The sequence below is a fragment of the Mustela nigripes genome, chromosome 11, assembly GCF_022355385.1.
Source record: "Mustela nigripes isolate SB6536 chromosome 11, MUSNIG.SB6536, whole genome shotgun sequence".
NCBI classification, from domain to species: Eukaryota; Metazoa; Chordata; class Mammalia; order Carnivora; family Mustelidae; genus Mustela; species Mustela nigripes.
Window position 1 is genome coordinate 15,109,411 of NC_081567.1, and position 17,342 is coordinate 15,126,752.

Consider the following 17,342-nt stretch of genomic DNA (forward strand, 5'->3'; position numbering starts at 1 on the left):
AATCAGTGGAAGGCCTTAATAGAATAAAGACTGACCTCCCTATAGCAAAAAGGAATTGTGCCAGCAGACTGCCTTTGGATGCAAACTGCAACTCTTTCCCTGGGTCTCCAGTCTGCCAGCCTGTGCTGCAGGTTTTGGATTCATGAAGCCTCCACAATCACATGAGCCAATTCCTTAAATTTCTCTTTTTTAATCTCAATGGTGGATAATTCCCTCGCTATGGATGGATATATAGATGTGTATATGCATCCTGTTGGTTCTGTTTGGAGAATCCTGACTAATAAAGATTTTGATACTAAGAGTGGTTCTAAGGAAGCAGAATCTTAAGGGTGAATTGAATTCTCTGAGTAGGTTCTGGGGTTTCTAGAATTGGCTCTCTGATCTGATCAGATTTTAGAGATGCTAAGGATTGTGTTTCCAGTAGTAAAGAGTAAAAGTAATGATAAAATCCGTGACATGATATGAAAATAGGAATATGTGAAATACCACTATTGGATATTCCTAATCAAACACAAGAGGCAAGAATCTGGATTACTGTGTGTGATACCTTCAAACATTTTTGTCAAACTAAGGAGTATAATGAAGTTGCTGTTGCTTCTAATGTCACTGAACAAAGTGGGGGGAAAATGGATGAGATGAAGGGTTCAGAGTCCCAGCCCAAGAACTGTATAAATGATTGAAAGCTTCTCTGTCCATGCTGAAAGATACTCCTGTAGCTGCAGAGCTGAGATTGCTGAAAACCAAACCCCAAATCTCATCATGTTAGTAGCCAAATTATAATGTGAGTTGAAAAGTGGAGGCATTGGTAAGGAAGGAATGGGATTCTGATATTTGGAATGGGATGTACGAGAATGCCCTGATGAAGTTTGGGACACCGGGCCTGTAAATTCAGTTGTACTTTATTTGCTGGTAGAAGCAGTCTGTCTACCCCTCTCTGTGGAGATATATCCTGCATTGCACTAGGAAACTAATGGTCTTCCCCAAGAGAGTTGCCTTGGAAGACACTGCTGATTCTCTTCAGAACCCATTCCCACCACCCCTCTTTGCACCTAGAACTATAACTAGACTAATATCCCAGTAGGTCCTGGAAGCACAAGTAATTGTATAAAGAAGTGGCCCAAATATTGATGGTCCTAACTCCTGCTGTTCTACCTTCTCTGTCCCAGCCTGCACCTGTGGCTTTATAGGAAGTTCCCTCTGATCAGGTGACAGAGGAAGAGAAAACTTGGTCCTGATTTACAAATGGTTCTGCAGGATATGCAGGCACCACCCAAAAGTGGGCAGCTGTGTACATCCATGAAGGCAGTGATAGAGGGAGATCCTCTCAATGGGCAGAACTTCAAGCAGTGCATCTGGTTACTCGTTTTGCTTGGAAGGAGAAATGGCCTGATGAGTGATTATATACCAATTCATGGGCTGTGGCCAGTGGTTTAGCTGGGTGGTCAGGGACTTGGAAGGAACATGATTAGAAGGTTGCTGACAAGGAAGTCTGCAAAAGAGATATGTTGATTTCTCTGAATGAGTGAAAAACATGAATATATTTGTGTCCTGTATAAATGCTCAGCAAAGGGTGACCACAGCAGAGGACGATTTTAATAAGTGGATAACAATTGGCCCCTTCAAGCCACTGCTGTCTTTGCCCAGTGAGTGGCCATGGTGGCAGGTGGGAGGTTATGATGGGGTCAACAACATGGACTTAATTCACCAAGGCTGACCTGGCTATAGCCATTGCCAAGTGCTCAGTCTGCAGAGACCAACACTGCATCTCTGATATGACTATTCATTGGAGTGATGAGCCAGCTACCTGATGGCACGTTGATTACATTGGACCACTTCTGTCATAGAAGAGGCAACGATTTGTTTTTATTGGAATTGACACTCTGGACATGGATTTGCCTTCCTTGCACATAATGCTTCTGCCCAAACTAACATCTGTGGACTCCATGAACGCCTTATCCACCATCACGGTATTCCACACAGCATTGGTTCTGGTGAAGGAACTCAACTTTATAGCAAATGAAGCTAGGCAATAGGCCTGTGGTAATGGAATTCACTGGTCTTACAATGTTCCCCACCATCCTAAGTAGCTGATTTGACAGAATGGTGGAATGGCGTTTCTGATTCAGTTACAGTGCCAGCCAGGTGGCAGTATCTAGTGGGGCTGAGGGAAAGTTTTTCCAGGAAGCTTATATACTCTGAATCAATGTCCAATATAGGGTGCTGTTTCTCTCATACCAGGCATTCACCAGTCTAGGAATCAAGAAATGGAAATAGAAATGGCATCCCTAGTAACCCAGTAAAATTTTTGCTACCTATCCCTAAAAACTTGTGCTCTACTAGGCTCCTGGTCTTAGTTCTAAAGGGAGAAATGCTTCTAATAGGAGACATTCCAATGAATTGGAAATTAAGACTGTCACTTGACCACTTTGGATTCTTCATGCCCTTGAATCAATAGATTTATCTTTTAACTTTATGAAGTTTGCTTTTGTTTTTGTTATGTGGAAACATTTATTTATTTTTTTAAAAAATATTATTTATTTATCTATTTGGCAGACAGAGATCACAAGTAGACAGAGAGGCAGGCGGGGGTAGGAGGCAGGCTTCCCGATGAGCAGAGAGCCCGATGCAGGGCTCGATCCCAGGACCCTGGGATCACGACCTGAGCTGAAGGCAGAGGCTTCACCCAGGCACCCCCAAAAATTTTTATTTATATGTGGTCAAATTTACTAAGGTTTTTGTAAGTTTGAGTACTCATTAAAAGTAACTCCTCTACTGCAAGAGTAAATTTATTTTTCCCTATATGACTTGTAATTTTTGCTTTATGAGTATGATATTATACAACATAATTCCTGATACTTATACCTTTTCTCTTCATTGTGAATTAAAACTGTAAGCAGTATTTCTCATTTAAAGATTTTTGGCCTCTACCTCATTGTCAATTAAAATTGTTACTCCTGCTTTCCTTTATTTGCCCTTGACTAGCAGATCTTTAGTCATCCTATTTCAATCTTCTGAATCACTTTTAGGTGAGCCTCAATAATGCAGCATACAGATTGGTTTCACTTTTAGATGCAATCTGAAAATTCTTTTTTAAAGATTGATTGATTGATAAATACCAGGGGTAAATATGCAGTAGTGCTATTGCTTGGTCGTAGGGTAGCTCTATTTTTAACTTCTTGTGGAAACTCCACACTGTTTTCCAGAATGGTTGTACCAGTTTGCATTCCCACCAACAGCGTAAGAGGGTTTCCCTTTCTCCACATCCTCACTGGTATCCGTTGTTTCCTGGGTTATTAATTTTAGCCATTCTGACTCCTGTGAGGTGGTTTTGATTTGTAGTTCCTTGATGCTGAGTGATGTTGAGCATTTTTTCATGTGTCTGGTGGCCATTTGGATGTCTTCTTTGGAGAAATGTCTATCATGTCTTCTGCCATTTCTTAGCTGAATTTTTTGTTTTTTGGGGTATTGAGTTTGATGAGTTCTTTATAGTTTTAGATATTAACTCTTTATCTGCTATGTCATTTGTGAATATCTTTTCCCATTCTATAGGTTGTCTTTTAGTTTTGTTCGTTGTTTTTCTTGATGTGCAAAAGCTTTTTACCTTGATGAAGTCCCAATAGTTCATTTTTCCTTTTGATTCTCTTGCCTCTGGAGAGATGTCTAGCAAGAAGTTGCTGTGGCTGATGTCAAAAAGGTTGTTGCCTGTGTTCTCCTCTAGGATTCTGATGGATTCCTGTCTCATGTTTACGTCTTTCATCCATTTTGAATTTATTTTTGTGTGTGGTATAAGAAAGTGGTCCAGTTTCATTCTTCTGCACGAGTGTCCAATTTTCCCAACACCATTTGTTGAAGTGACTGTCTTTCTTCCATTGAATATTCCTTCCTGTTTTGTCAAAGATTAGTACCCCTAGAGTTGAGCATCCATTTCTGGGTTCTCTCTTCTGTTTCATTGATCCCTGTGTCAAAAACAGGGCCCATACCACACTATCTTGATTACAGCTTTGTAATACAGCTTAAAGTCTGGAAATGTGATGCCTCCAGTTTTGATTTTCTTTTTCAACATTACTTTAGGTACAAATTTGGCTATATAAATTTTAAAAATTGTTTGTTCCAGCTCTGTGAAAAATGCTGGTGGTATTTTGATAGGGATTGCATTGAATATGTAGATCACTTTGGGTAGCATAGACATTTAAAAAAAAATTAAATTTATTTATTTATTTTTAATAAACTTATAATGTATTTTTATCCCCAGGGGTACAGGTCTGTGAATCACCAGGTTTTCACATTTCACAGCACTCATCATAGCACATACCCCCCCCCCCCACCAATGTCCATATCCCCACCACCCTCTCCCGTCCCCCCTCCCCCCAGCAACCCTCAGTCTGTTTTTTGAGTTTGAGTCTTTTATGGTTTGTCTCCCTCCCAATCCCACCTTCTTTCATTTTTTATTTTCCTACCCCCCAACCCCCCCCACATTGCATCTCCACTTCCTCATATCAGGGAGATCATATGATAGTTGTTTTTCTCCGATTGACTTATTTCGCTAAGCATGATACCCTCTAGTTCCATCCATGTCATCGCAAATGGCAAGATTTCATTTCTTTTGATGGCTGCATAGTATTCCATTGTGTATATATACCACATCTTCTTTATCCATTCATCTGTTGGTGGACATCTAGGTTCTTTCCATAATTTGGATATTGTGGACATTGCTGCTATAAACATTTGGGTGCACATGTCCCTTCGGAGCACCACATTTGTATCTTCAGGATATATACCCAGTAGTGCAATTGCTGGGTCATAGGGTAGCTCTATTTTCAGTTTTTTGGGGAACCTCCACACAGTTTTCCAGATTGGTTGCACCAGCTTGCATTCCCACCAGCAGTGTAGGAGGGTTCCCCTCTCTCTACATCCTCACCAGCATCTGTCATTTCTTGACTTGTTAATTTTAGCCATTCTGACTGGTGTGAGGTGGTATCTCATTGTGGTTTTGATTTGTATTTCCCTGATGCCGAATGATGTGGAGCACTTTTTCATGTGTCTGTTGGCCATCTGGATGTAGCATAGACATTTTTAATGTTTATTCTTCCAACCCATGTGCATGGGATGTTTTTCTATTTCTTTCTGTCCTCCTCAAATTCTTTCATAAATGTTCTGTGTTTTTCAGAATACAGATCCTTTACATCTTTGGTTTGTTTTATTCCTAGATGTCTTATGGTTTCTGGTGCAATTGTAAATGGGATTGATTCCTTGATTTCTCTATTACTTTATTGTTAGTGTATAGAAATGCAACAGACTTCTGAGCATTAATTTTATATCCTGCAACTTTGCTGAATTCCTGTATCAGTTCTAGTACTTTTTTGGTGGAGTCTTTTGGGACTGGGTGAAGTCTGCATTTCATGTCATCTGTGAAGAGTAGAAGTTTGACTTCTTCTTTGCCACTTTGGATGCCTTTTATTGCTTTTTGTTGGATAGACATCCTTATCATGCTCCTGACCTTAGGGGAATTGCTCTCAGTTTTCCCCCATTAAGGATGATATTTGCTATGGTTCTTTCATATATGGCTTTTCTGATGTTGAGGTATGTTCCCTCTATCCCTACATTGTGGAGAGTTTTTATCAAGAAAGGATGCTGTACTTTGTCAAATGACTTTTCTGCATCTATTGAGAAGATTGTGTGGTTCTTATCCTTTCTCTTTTATTAATGTGCTGTATCACATTGATTGATTTGTAGATGTTGAACCACCTCTGCTGCCCAGGAATAAGTCCCACTTGGTCATGTGAGTAATTCTTTTAATGTACTGTTGGATCCTATTAGCTAGTATCTTGTTGAGAATTTTTGCATCCATGCAAAATTGGGGATATTATTCTGCAATTCCCCTTTATGGTGGGATCTTTGTCTAGTTTGGGGATTAAGGCTTCATAGAATGAGCTTGGAAGTTTTCCATACATTTCTATTTTTGGGAACAGTTTCAAAAGAATAGGTATTAATTCTTCATCAGATGTTTGGTAGAAAACCGCTGGGAAGCCATCCAGCCCTGGATGCTTGTTTTCTGGGAGATTTTTGATTACTGGTTCAATTTCTTTGCTGGTTATGGGTTTGTTCACATTTTCTGTTTCTTCCTTTTTCAGTTTTGGTAGTTTATATGTTTCTAGAAATGCATCCATTCCCCCCAGATAGTCTGATTTGTTGGCATATAATTGCTCATGATATTCTGTTAGAACTGTTTGTATTGCTTCAGTGTTGGTTGTAATCTCTCTTCTTTCATTCATGATTTTTTTATTTATTTAGGTCTTTTCTCTTTTTGATAAGTCTGGCTAGAAGTTTATCAGTCTTTCTAATTCTTTTTTAAAAATATTTATTTATTTATCTGACAGAGATCACAGCAGGCAGAGAGAGAGAGAGAGAGAGAGGAGGAAGCAGGCTCCCCGCAGAGCAGAGAGCCCGATGTGGGGCTCGATCCCAGGACCCTGGGATCATGACCTGAGCTGAAGGCAGAGGCTTAACCCACTGAGCCACCCAGGTGCCCCTTTCTAATTCTTTTATTAAACAACCAGCTCCTAATTTTGTTGATCTGTTGTACTGTTTTGTTTTGTTGTTGGTTTTTTTTTTTTCCCCTACATCACTGATTTCTGCTCCAATCTTTATTATTTCTTTTCTCCTGCTGGGTTCAGGCTTTATTTGCTGCCCTGCCCCCCCCTTTCAGGTGTAACGTTATATTTTGTGTTTGAGATTTTTCTTGCTTCTTGAGGAAGGCTTGTATTGCTATACACTTCCCTCTTAGGACTGCCTTTGCTGCATCCCAAATGATTTGAGCTGTCATGTTTTCATTTTCATTTGTTTCCATGTATTTTTTTAAATTATTTAATTTCCTTCTACCCATTCATTCATTTTTTTAAAAAGATTTTATTTATTTACTTGAGAGAGTGAGAGAGACAGAGAGACAGAGCATGAGAAGGGGAGGGTTGGAGGGAGAAGCAGACTCCCCGCTGAGCAGGGAGCCTGATGTGGGGCTCGATCCCAGGACCCCTGGATCATGACCCGAGCCAAAGACAGACACTTAACCAACTGAGCCACCCGGGCACCCGGCATTTATTCTTTAGTAAGATATTATTTAACCTCCATGTATTGTGGTCCTTCCAAATTTCTTGTGGTTGACTTCAAGTTTCATAGCATTGTGGTCTGAAAATATGCATGGTATGAACTTAACCTTTTTGTTCTGGTTGAGTCCTGATTTGTGACCTAGTATGTGATCTGTTCTGGAGAATGTTCCATGTGTACTAGGGAAGAAAGTATATTTTGCTGCTTTAGGATGAAATGCTCTGAATATATCTGTTCAGTCCATCTGGTCCAGTGTGTAACTCAAAGCTCTCGTTTCAGGGCACCTGGGTAGTTCAGTTGGTTAAATGTCTGCCTTTGGCTTAGGTCATGATCCCAGGGTTCTGGAATCAAGTCCCACATTGGCTCCCTGCTCAGTGGGTTATCTCCTTCTGCCCTTTCCCCTGCTCATGCTTTCTCTAGCTCTCTCTTGTGTGTTTTCTGTCTCTCTCAAGTAAATAAAATCTCTAAAAAAATTTTTTTTAATGGAAAAAAAAAACCAACCCACCAAAAAACCCCCCAAACCCTCATTTCCTTGTTGATTTTCTACTTAGATGAATCCAATGAATCCACATCCATTGCTGTTAGTGGGGTGTTAAATTCTCCCTACTATTATTGTATTATCATCAATAGGTTTCTTTAAATTTGTTTTTTTTTAAGCTCTTTTTTATTTTTTTTTTTATTTATTTTTTTTTTTTTTAAAGATTTTATTTATTTATCTGTCAGAGAGAGAGAGTGAGCGAGAGCGAGCATAGGCAGACAGAATGGCAGGCAGAGTCAGAGGGAGAAGCAGGCTCCCTGCGGAGGGCAAGGAGCCCGATGTGGGACTCGATCCCAGGACCCTGGGATCATGACCTGAGCCGAAGGCAGCTGCTTAACCAACTGAGCCACCCAGGCGTCCCTTAAGCTCTTTTTTAAAAGAGTTCATTTATTTGACAGAGAGAGAAAGAGCAGCAGAGGGAGAGGGAAAAGCAGACTCCCCACTGAGCAGAAAGCCTAATGCAGGAACTGAGTCGAAGGGAGAAGTGTGCCATGCAGGCACCTTCTGTAAGTTCATTACTAACTGATTTATATATTTGGCTACTCCCAAGTTAGGGGCATATATATTTGCAATTGTTAGATCTTGTTGGATAAAGCCCTTTATTATGATATGGTGTCCTTCTTCCTCTCTTATTACAGTCTTGGTTTAAAATCTAGTTTGTTTGATATAAGGATTGCCACCCCAGTTTTCTTTTGATGTCCATGAGCATGATAGATGGTTTTCTACCTCCTCACTTTCAATCTGGAGGTATCTTTGGGTCTAAAACGTGTTTCTTGTAAGCAACATATTGATGTATCTTGTTCTTTTGTTTGTTTGTTTTGTTTTTTCTTTCTGATACCCAGTGTCTTTTGATTGGAGCATTTAGTCCATTTACATTCAGAGTAATTATTGAAAGATATTAACTTAGTGCTATTGTATTACTTGTAAAGTTGCTGTTTCTGTAGATTGTTTGTTCCATTCCAGTCTTTGTTATTTTTGGTCTCTCTTTCTTTTAATGGGTTCCCTTTAATATTTCTTGCAGGGCTGATTTAGTGTTCATGGATTCCTTTACTTTTTGTTTGTCTTGGAAACTACCTCTCTTTCTATTCTGAATGGCAGCTTTGCTGGATAAAGTATTCTTGGCTGCATATTTTTCCCATTTAGTACATTGAATATATTGGGCCAATCCCTTCTGGCCTGCCAGGTCTCTGTGGACAGGCCTGCTGCCAGCCTTACATGCCTACTTTTGTAGGTTAAGTATCTCTTGTCCCAGACTGCTTTCGGGATTTTCACTATATTTTTGTAATTTGCAATTTTTACTATAATATGTTGAGGTTTTGACCTATTTTTGTTGTTTTTGAAGGGAGTTCTCTGTGCTTCTTGCCTTGAATGCCTGTTTCCTTCCTCAGATTAGGGAAGTTCTCAGCTATAATTTGTTCAAGTGAAACTTCTGCCCCTTATCCCCCACTCTTCTTCTGGGACTACTGTATTATGGATATTATTTTGCTTTACGGAATCACTAACTTCCCTAGGTCTATTTTCATAATGTAATAGTTTTCTTTCCTTTTTCTTTTCAGCTTCATTATTTTCTGTAGTTTTATCCTGTAGATCACTGGTTCACTTGTCTGCTTCTTTCATCTTCATTTTTGTGGTCTCCAGTTGGGACTTCATCTCAGTTATAGCATTTTTACTTTAGACCTCACTAGATTTTAGTTCTTATTTCTCTACAGTAAGGGATTCTCTAGTGACTTCTATACTTTTTTCAAGCCTGTCTGGTGTCTTTATAATTGTTGTTTTAAATTCTAGTTTGGATATCTTACTTATAGCCATATTGATTAAATCCCTGGCTGTAGGGGTACCTGGGTGGCTCAGTGGGTTGAGCCTCTGCCTTGAGCTTGGGTTGTGATCTCGGAGTCCTGGGATCGAGCCCTGTATTGGGCTCTCTGCTCGGTGGGGAGCCTGCTTCCCCCTCTTTCTGCCTGCCTACTTGTAATCTCTCTCTCTGTGAAATAAATTAAAAAAAAAAAAAAATCCCTGGCTGTGAATACTACCTCCTGTTGTTTCTTTTGTGGTGAATTTCTGTGTCTCATCATTTTGTCCAGAAAATAAAAGAAGAAAGAAAGAAAAAAACAACCGCATCATCAACAACAGAAAGAAAACAAACAAACAAACTAGATCCTGGGTGTGTTTTGATCTCTTGTTGAAAGAAACTAGATCCCAGCCCCTGGGTGTCTGTGGGTTAAGCCTCTGCCTTCAGCTCAGGTCATGATCTCAGGATCCTGGGATCAAGCCCCACATCGGGATCTCTGCTCAGCAGGGAGGCTGCTTCCCCCCCTCTCTCTGCCTGCCTCTTTGCCTACTTGTGGACTCTCTCTATGTCAAATAAATAAATAAATAAAATCTTTAAAAAAATCTTTAAAAAAATAAATTAGATCCCAAAATAAAGAAAGAACATATACAGGTAAAAATTTCCCCTAGAGCTGAAGCTTTGCAGCCCTCTATGATCAGTGAACTTGGTGTGAATGAGCTGTTGTGCTGGTCTTTTGGGGGAGGGACCTGTTACGGGTCTCAGGTGAACTTGCCCTAGTGGAAACTGGCCTCCAGTGCACAGGGAGGCAGGGCTCTGTGTAAGCAGCTCTGGAGTCCACTAGGTCGTGCTGTTTGACTCCTTGAGGGCTTTCAGTACTGATGGGTGGGATGAACGTCTTGTTGCCCAGCTCTCTAGCTCCAGAGCTGAAAAATGTGCATCCTGGACTCTCCAGTGAGCCCTTACAGGAGAGCGATCAATCACTCTTGTCTTCCGGGTTTCTGTCAGAACTCAGTGCTCACCCTGCCTGTGTCTGAGCATATTTATCTCGGGCATGCACTGAGTTCCCAAACTCTAACTTTCAGGGACTCCTGTGGTGTAGATCCAGGCTGTTCACCCAGGGAGGGTCTTGCCACCTTTCTGCCTTTTGCTGAACCAGACCCATGAAAGCGGTCACAGGATGGCTCAGTGGTTCGCAGTTTAGGACAACCCAGAGCAGAAAGTTGGCACCTGGACTCACTGTTCTCAGAGGGCTTTCATGCTCCTGTGCCTGGGAACCATTCGGCATGCAGGCACCATCAGTTCTTGCAAACCTGGCGATCCTCAGACCGCACTGTCACAGCCTGGATTCCACCCAGCTTCGCCACTTGAGCACCTTGAAGCCAGGCAGGTCCCCCACTGTAGCTGACTTCTAAAGGTTTTTAATACTTTGGGGTAGTCTCCTTAGGCAGTCTCTCTCCCTGCCACCATATCCTTAGCTATAGCACACCGGATTCAAGTCTCTATGCTTCCTACCTTCCAGATTAATGGTGGTTTTTCTCCCAGGAGACTTGCAGAATTTTTCTCAGACTTCCTACTGATATTTCGGGTGTTCCGAATGATTTGATAACTATCTAGCTGTATTCAAGGGATGAGACAAACTTACGGTCCCCCTACTCCTCTTCCATCTTAACTCCTCTCCTGGAGAGATCTTTAGATCCACAAGAACTCTATGGATCTCCAGACGGCATCTCTCACAACTCCCCCATGTCATTCCTCTGGGCTTGATTCAGAGACCATTATCTCTGGCTGGGGCAACTGCTCTTGCTTTCAAATGGCTTTTAGAAGTGAGGACCACACTGTGGTTCATCTTGATGGGATGAGTGTCCTTCAGATGCTGGAAAGATCAGGGAAGCCTTGGCCTGGAACCATGACACTAGGTCCAGGAGGGGGAGGAGCTAAAGGAGGATCTTGAGGACAAAGAGCTGATGCAAATTCAGCCACTGCCTCCCACCAAGGTCAGCAGGAAGCTGTTGATGGTTTCTTCAATGGTGTCTTTCCTTATTTTTAAATCCAGTAGCTGTTATTTATGTATCTTTAAATACTTATTTTGTTCTCATGTTTGGTTATTTTCTTTGGAAAGTTCAGCTATGCTTTTGTTGCATCTCCCTTGCCTGTTTTCTATCATTTTCTCTTTTATTCTCTTTCATTATTTTATATAGTTTGGTTAATTCTCTATCATTATTATATACTGTTTGCTTTGCTCAGTTTTATCCTTTATGTTGGTAAGTGGGTTTTTCATAGTATCTAATTTATTTGTGTCCTTTTTTAGTTTCATCTTTATTTTTTTATTTTCCCCTTTCGACTTTTCCCTTAGATTTTGTTTTGTCTTTTGTCTTCCTCTTCTCATGTCATCTCTTCCCTGAACTCCTGCCTTTGTATTTTTGTTTGGATGGAGTCAATTCCCTGTGTTGTTTTTTTTTTTTAAGATTTTATTTATTTATTTGACAGAGATCACAAGTAGGCTGAGAGACAGGCAGAGAGAGAGGAGGAAGCAGGCTCCCCGCTGAGCAGAGAGCCCGATGCGGGGCTCGATCCCCTATCCCGGGATCATGACCTGAGCTGAAAGCAGAGGCTTTAACCCACTGAGCCACCCAGGTGCCCCTCCCTGTGTTTTTAATATTAAAACAGAATATATAATCAGTCTTAGTTTTCATCTTTTCTGTGACTAACAGTTTTCTGGTGTGTACTTTTAGCTATAGGTAAGATTTGCTCTCCTTTTCTACCATTCTTACTTATATAGTAATTTTGTATGAAAAGTTGTATTAGTTTGTATAACAAAAAAACCACAGACTGGGTGACTGAAACAATACAAATTTGTTTTCTCACTCTTCTGCAAGCTAGAAGACCAAGATCAAAGTGTCAGCATGTTTGGTTTCTTCCAAGGCTTCTCTTTGGGCTTGCAGAAGGCTGCTTTCTCACCGTGTCCTCATAGAATCTTTGTTCTGTGTGCACTCACATTTCTGGTGTCTCTCCATGCATCCAGCTTTCCTCTTTGTTTTGAGCTCCCGGTTGGACTGGATTAGGGTGTAGTCTAAGGACCTCATGTTGACCTAATCATCTCTTTGAGAGCCTTATCTCCAACTGTTTTCACATTGTGAGGTACTAGAGGTTAGAACTTAAGCATATGAATTTTGGACATACACAGTTTTAACTCATGACAAAGGTATTTGTCACTTTGTTTTTCTTTATTTTTAATCCATTTCTTTAAAAGATTTTATTTATTGGGGCACCTGGGTGGCTCAGTGGATTGAGCCACTGCCTTCAGCTCAGGTCATGATCTCAGGGTCCTGAGATCGAGTCCCGCATTGGGCTCTCTGCTCAGCAGGGAGCCTACTTCCCTCTCTCTCTCTGCCTGCCTCTCTGACTACTTGTGATCTCTCTCTGTCAAATTAATAAATAAAATCTTTAAAAAAAATAAAATAAAATATTTTATTTATTTGAGAGAGAGAACATGAGAGGGGGGAGGGTCAGAGGGAGAAGCAGACCAGCCCCCTGAGCAGGGAGCCTGATATGGGACTCCAGGATCATGACCTGAGCCAAAGGCAGTAGCTTAACCAACTGAGCCACCCAGGCATCCATTTTTAATCCATTTTTAAATGAATTGTGTTTTCTAGGACCCATGATTTTCAGGGATCTCCTGCGAAGGAAGGGCAAGAGGGCCCAAGGTAGTTTTCCAGGCTGAACAGTGCCAAAGTTTTTAGCTGCCATGGTCACACCGCCTCATTCAGTGTGGCTTTTCTTAGCAGCTTTTGTGTAGCCTCTCTTCCTTTGCTTTCTTGTCCTAAACTGGCCCATACCTGCTGTCATACCTGTGCTCTCTGGCTTTGTCACTGGTCCCTGAACCCAGGAAACATAGTGCCTGCATTTGAGGTGAGCTGTTTATCTACTTTCTGAGATTTATCATGTTTGGTTTCCAAGACATTCTTTTGGATACTGTGTACCTTCTCTGTCTACTGGGTTTCTTGTAGCCTAAGTGCAACCTCACCTCTCATCGCTGTGTGCGTTCTGGTTGTTTTGAACAACAGGTATTTTCATTTTCATGTGAACCTCTCATCCTCAGGGAATCTGCTTTCTGGTGTTTTCTGGGATCTGCTGCTGCTGCTTCCCTTATGACCTCCCAAGTGCCACTCCCCCATGCGTTGCTGCCCAATCTCTGCTGCTTTTGGTGGCCCTTATTCAGGCCTTGGAGTCTCTAGTGGCTTTTCTTCTAATATTGTGGAATACAGGATATTCAGGTCCCCCTCAACCAACTCTCCATTGCTTTGTAGAATTTCTAGGAGGAGAGGGGAGATTCAGTCATGAATGGCTGCACTTTTTATATTGTAATCATCCTGCTTTATAATGTAAGTTTTCCTATTTTTCTCCACTATAAGGATAGCTTTATGTTTTCCCTAATGACAAATTTAATACTTAATGTGCAACCATGTAGGAGATTCAAGTAACACAAAAGAGTATAAGGAAGAGTGAAAATCATCGAGAGGCAGCCATTTAGCATTTTGGTAAACATTTCAAATATCTTCCAGTTACATACAGATTTATATGAATAAGTTCATACTGTATATATTGTTTTATATTCTGCATTTTTACTCAGTAATTTGTCCAAAAGCTCTTTGTCAATAAATATAGATTTACCATCCTTTTAAATGGCTATGCTGTATTCTATTGTATAATATATATATATACCATACATACATATATATACCATATGGTATATACATAACATAAATTGTTTAACTTATCTAATGAACACCCTGAAAGAGGAATATTTCTGCATTGATTGAGCTCTTTGGGATGGGTAACTAGAAGTTAAAAAATTGCATGCCTTTATATTCACACTGCAGATAAGGGCCCATTTTTCTGCATCCTTATCAACCTTTTTCATCTTTGTGTATGTGTGAAAAAATTTGTAACTCATTATTTTTCTTTGAATTTCTTTACTAGTTTAATTAGTTTTTTTTGTTTGTTTATTGGCCTTTAGTGAATTGCATATTCATGTTCTTTTCCCATATTTCTACTGGAATTAGTTGTTTTCTTTTCTTTTTTTTTTTTAAGATTTTATTTATTTATTTATTTGACAGAGAGAGAGAGAGATCACAAGTAGATGGAAAGGCAGGCAGAGAGAGAGAGAGAGAGAGAGAGGGAAGCAGGCTCCCTGCTGAGCAGAGAGCCTGATGCGGGACTCGATCCCAGGACCCTGAGATCATGACCTGAGCCGAAGGCAGCGGCTTAACCTACTGAGCCACCCAGGCGACCCTAGTTGTTTTCTTTTTTAAAGATTTTATTTGCTTATTTGACAGAGAGAGATCACAAGCAGGCAGAGAGGTAGAGAGAGAGGGGGAAGCAGGCTCCCCGCTGAGCAGAGAGCCCGATGTGGGGCTCGATCCCAGGACCCTGGGATCATGACCTGAGCTGAAGGCAGAGGCTTGCTTAACCCACTGAGCCACCCAGGCACCCCTGGAATTAGTTTTTTTTAAGTTAGTTTTTTTTTTTTTTTTAAGTTTCAGAAGCCCCGATTTCTTTCTTTCTTTCCTCTCTCTCTTTTTTTTTTTTTTTTGAAGATTTTATTTGTTTATTTGACAGAGGTCACAGGTAGACAGAGAGGCAGGCAGAGAGAGAGGGAAGCAGGCTCCCTGCTGATCATGACCTGAGCCGAAGGCAGCAGCTTAACCCACTGAGCCACCCAGGTGCCCCTGGAATTAGTTTTTTATTACTTATTTGTAGGTCTTTGTAATCTGCGCTGTTCCTTGGCCTGCCTTTGTCCTATCTGTTCCTTGCTCTTCCTTTGCTCTGTTCTGTCTGACACCTACAGAAAACACATTTCCCCTTAGGTTCCCTGTGTCAGCTGGCTTCTAGGTAGATTTAGCCAGGAGAAACCCTGATGAGAGGAAATGAGAAACCAGGGTTTCTCCCCCATGTTTCAGGTGGCAATGTGTGTATTTCCTCTATGGCTCCTGCTTTGCTTGGACAGCCCACTGAGCAACCCAGATGCCCTGAGCATCTTGTGTTCTAATGGAGCACCTCTGGGTGGGGTTCTGGATGAAACCTAGTCCCCAGAAAGACCAGTCCATAATTAGAAGCTTGGAAATTTCAGTCCTGCCCCCATTCTCTTGAGAAGAGAGAAGGGCTGAAAATGGAGTTACTGATCGATCATGCCTCTGAAGACTCCATAAGAACCAAAAGTGTATGGGGTTCAAAGAGCCGCCAGGTTGTAGGACACCCTGAGATGCTACACCCAGCTTCATGGGTACTGAAGCTCCTACACTTGAGACTCTCCCAGACTTCACCCTGTGTGTATCTCTTCGTTTGGTTGTCCGTCTCTATGCTGTAGTAAGCTGGTAAATGTGTTTCTGAGTTCTGAAAAAGCACATTATCCAGCAAATCAATCAGACCTAAGGAGGGGGTCGCTGGAACCTCTAATCTAGAGCCAGTCACACCATACACATATGTCCATGATATGTCCTGTGAATGAAGCAGACTTCAGAATAATATATGCTGGTCTATTCCCATTTTTGAAAGAAGAAAAAACTCTGTGCATGTCAATAGTAATTATGGTGAGCAATTAATCCTGGGGAGTAAAAGGAATGAAGAATTTACCTTTCTAATTTTTTTGGTTTCATATTGGTTGAGATTAGTTTAAAAATATTTATTAGTTTTGTAATGGTTTATGAATCTATTAAAACTAAATGCTTTAGGAGTAGGGAGCATGAACTACATGAAGGTGGCCAAAAGGTACAAATTTCCAACTATAAAATAAATACATTATGGGTATGTAATTGAAAAGAGAAAAACTCAGGTTTTTTTCCTCCCAGCAAAACCCAATTCTTTCCTCCTATGTTGACTTTTACTACTTACACAAAACACTTTACTTCTGGTCATGAAATGAGGAAGTTTCACTAGCTGTGTATCCTATTATCCTAAATTTAACTCAATTCTGACACTATCTTCTCAAACATAATATCCCACAGGTTAAGGGCTCAGTCCCACAAGACTGCCCCCATCCACACACACATTTCATACACATTTGTGATTCTTTCATATTATCTGTGACCACCCATTAGCTTCCTCTGGACATTTTTTTTTTTTTCAGTGCGGTTTGTGTTGTAGAGCACTGCTACCTCATGACCCAAGTGTTAGTACAGATGTGACTATGAGGTAGGTAGAGAGACCATGAGTAGCTGACAGATTTTATTCAGTGCAAATATTTTATTTGAAATCTGTTTCATATTAAGCATCTATGAAATATGAATAATAGCAGGAACTAATTATACTTTCCCACATTATTGTACTTGGGTTTCTTTCCCCCTAGAAATACTCAATTACCGTCTATGCTTATATACAAATATTTGGTGTTTAACATCTTTTATTATACTGATGTCTAAATTACTACAAAATATAAACAGGTTCTTAATTAGATTGTTATTTTAGATCCCCTTATTTTACCCTCCCCCATTAGTGGTATCATTTTTTTACTTCATATTTCAGAACATCAAAATTCCACCTCTCCATTCTTCAGATCAGAACCCTCTTTGACACATCTGGGAGAAATTAAACCAGATGTGCCCCAAACCTGCAACCATTTTCTTGCTGAACTTCAAGGGCATGCCTGGCTAAAGAGCAGCAGCACTCTTGTTTCTGGATTGAATTGTGTTTTGAGAGGTTCTGTAGCAAAGAGCAGGGATGTGGTGACCGACTGTCCTGCTCCAGCAATTGCATCCCCTCTCCCTGAGTGACCACTTGTAGGGAACCTGAACTGTTAGCGCCTGAGGTTTAGGGCGGCACCTCACTGTCCTGCTCCAGCCAGCTGACCCAAAGGTAAATGTTTGGAGGTGCTCACCCCTTATTTATTATAGTCAACTTAAAAGTAGCTCGGCAAGT

The 17,342-nt window shown here is 40.8% G+C and overlaps 1 protein-coding gene across 2 annotated transcripts in view; it reads left to right on the forward strand.

Annotated features, from left to right (window-relative positions):
- Positions 1 to 17,342, forward strand: part of PSPH (phosphoserine phosphatase) — a 42,383-nt gene that overhangs the window by 8,277 nt on the left and 16,764 nt on the right. The window lies entirely within an intron of this gene.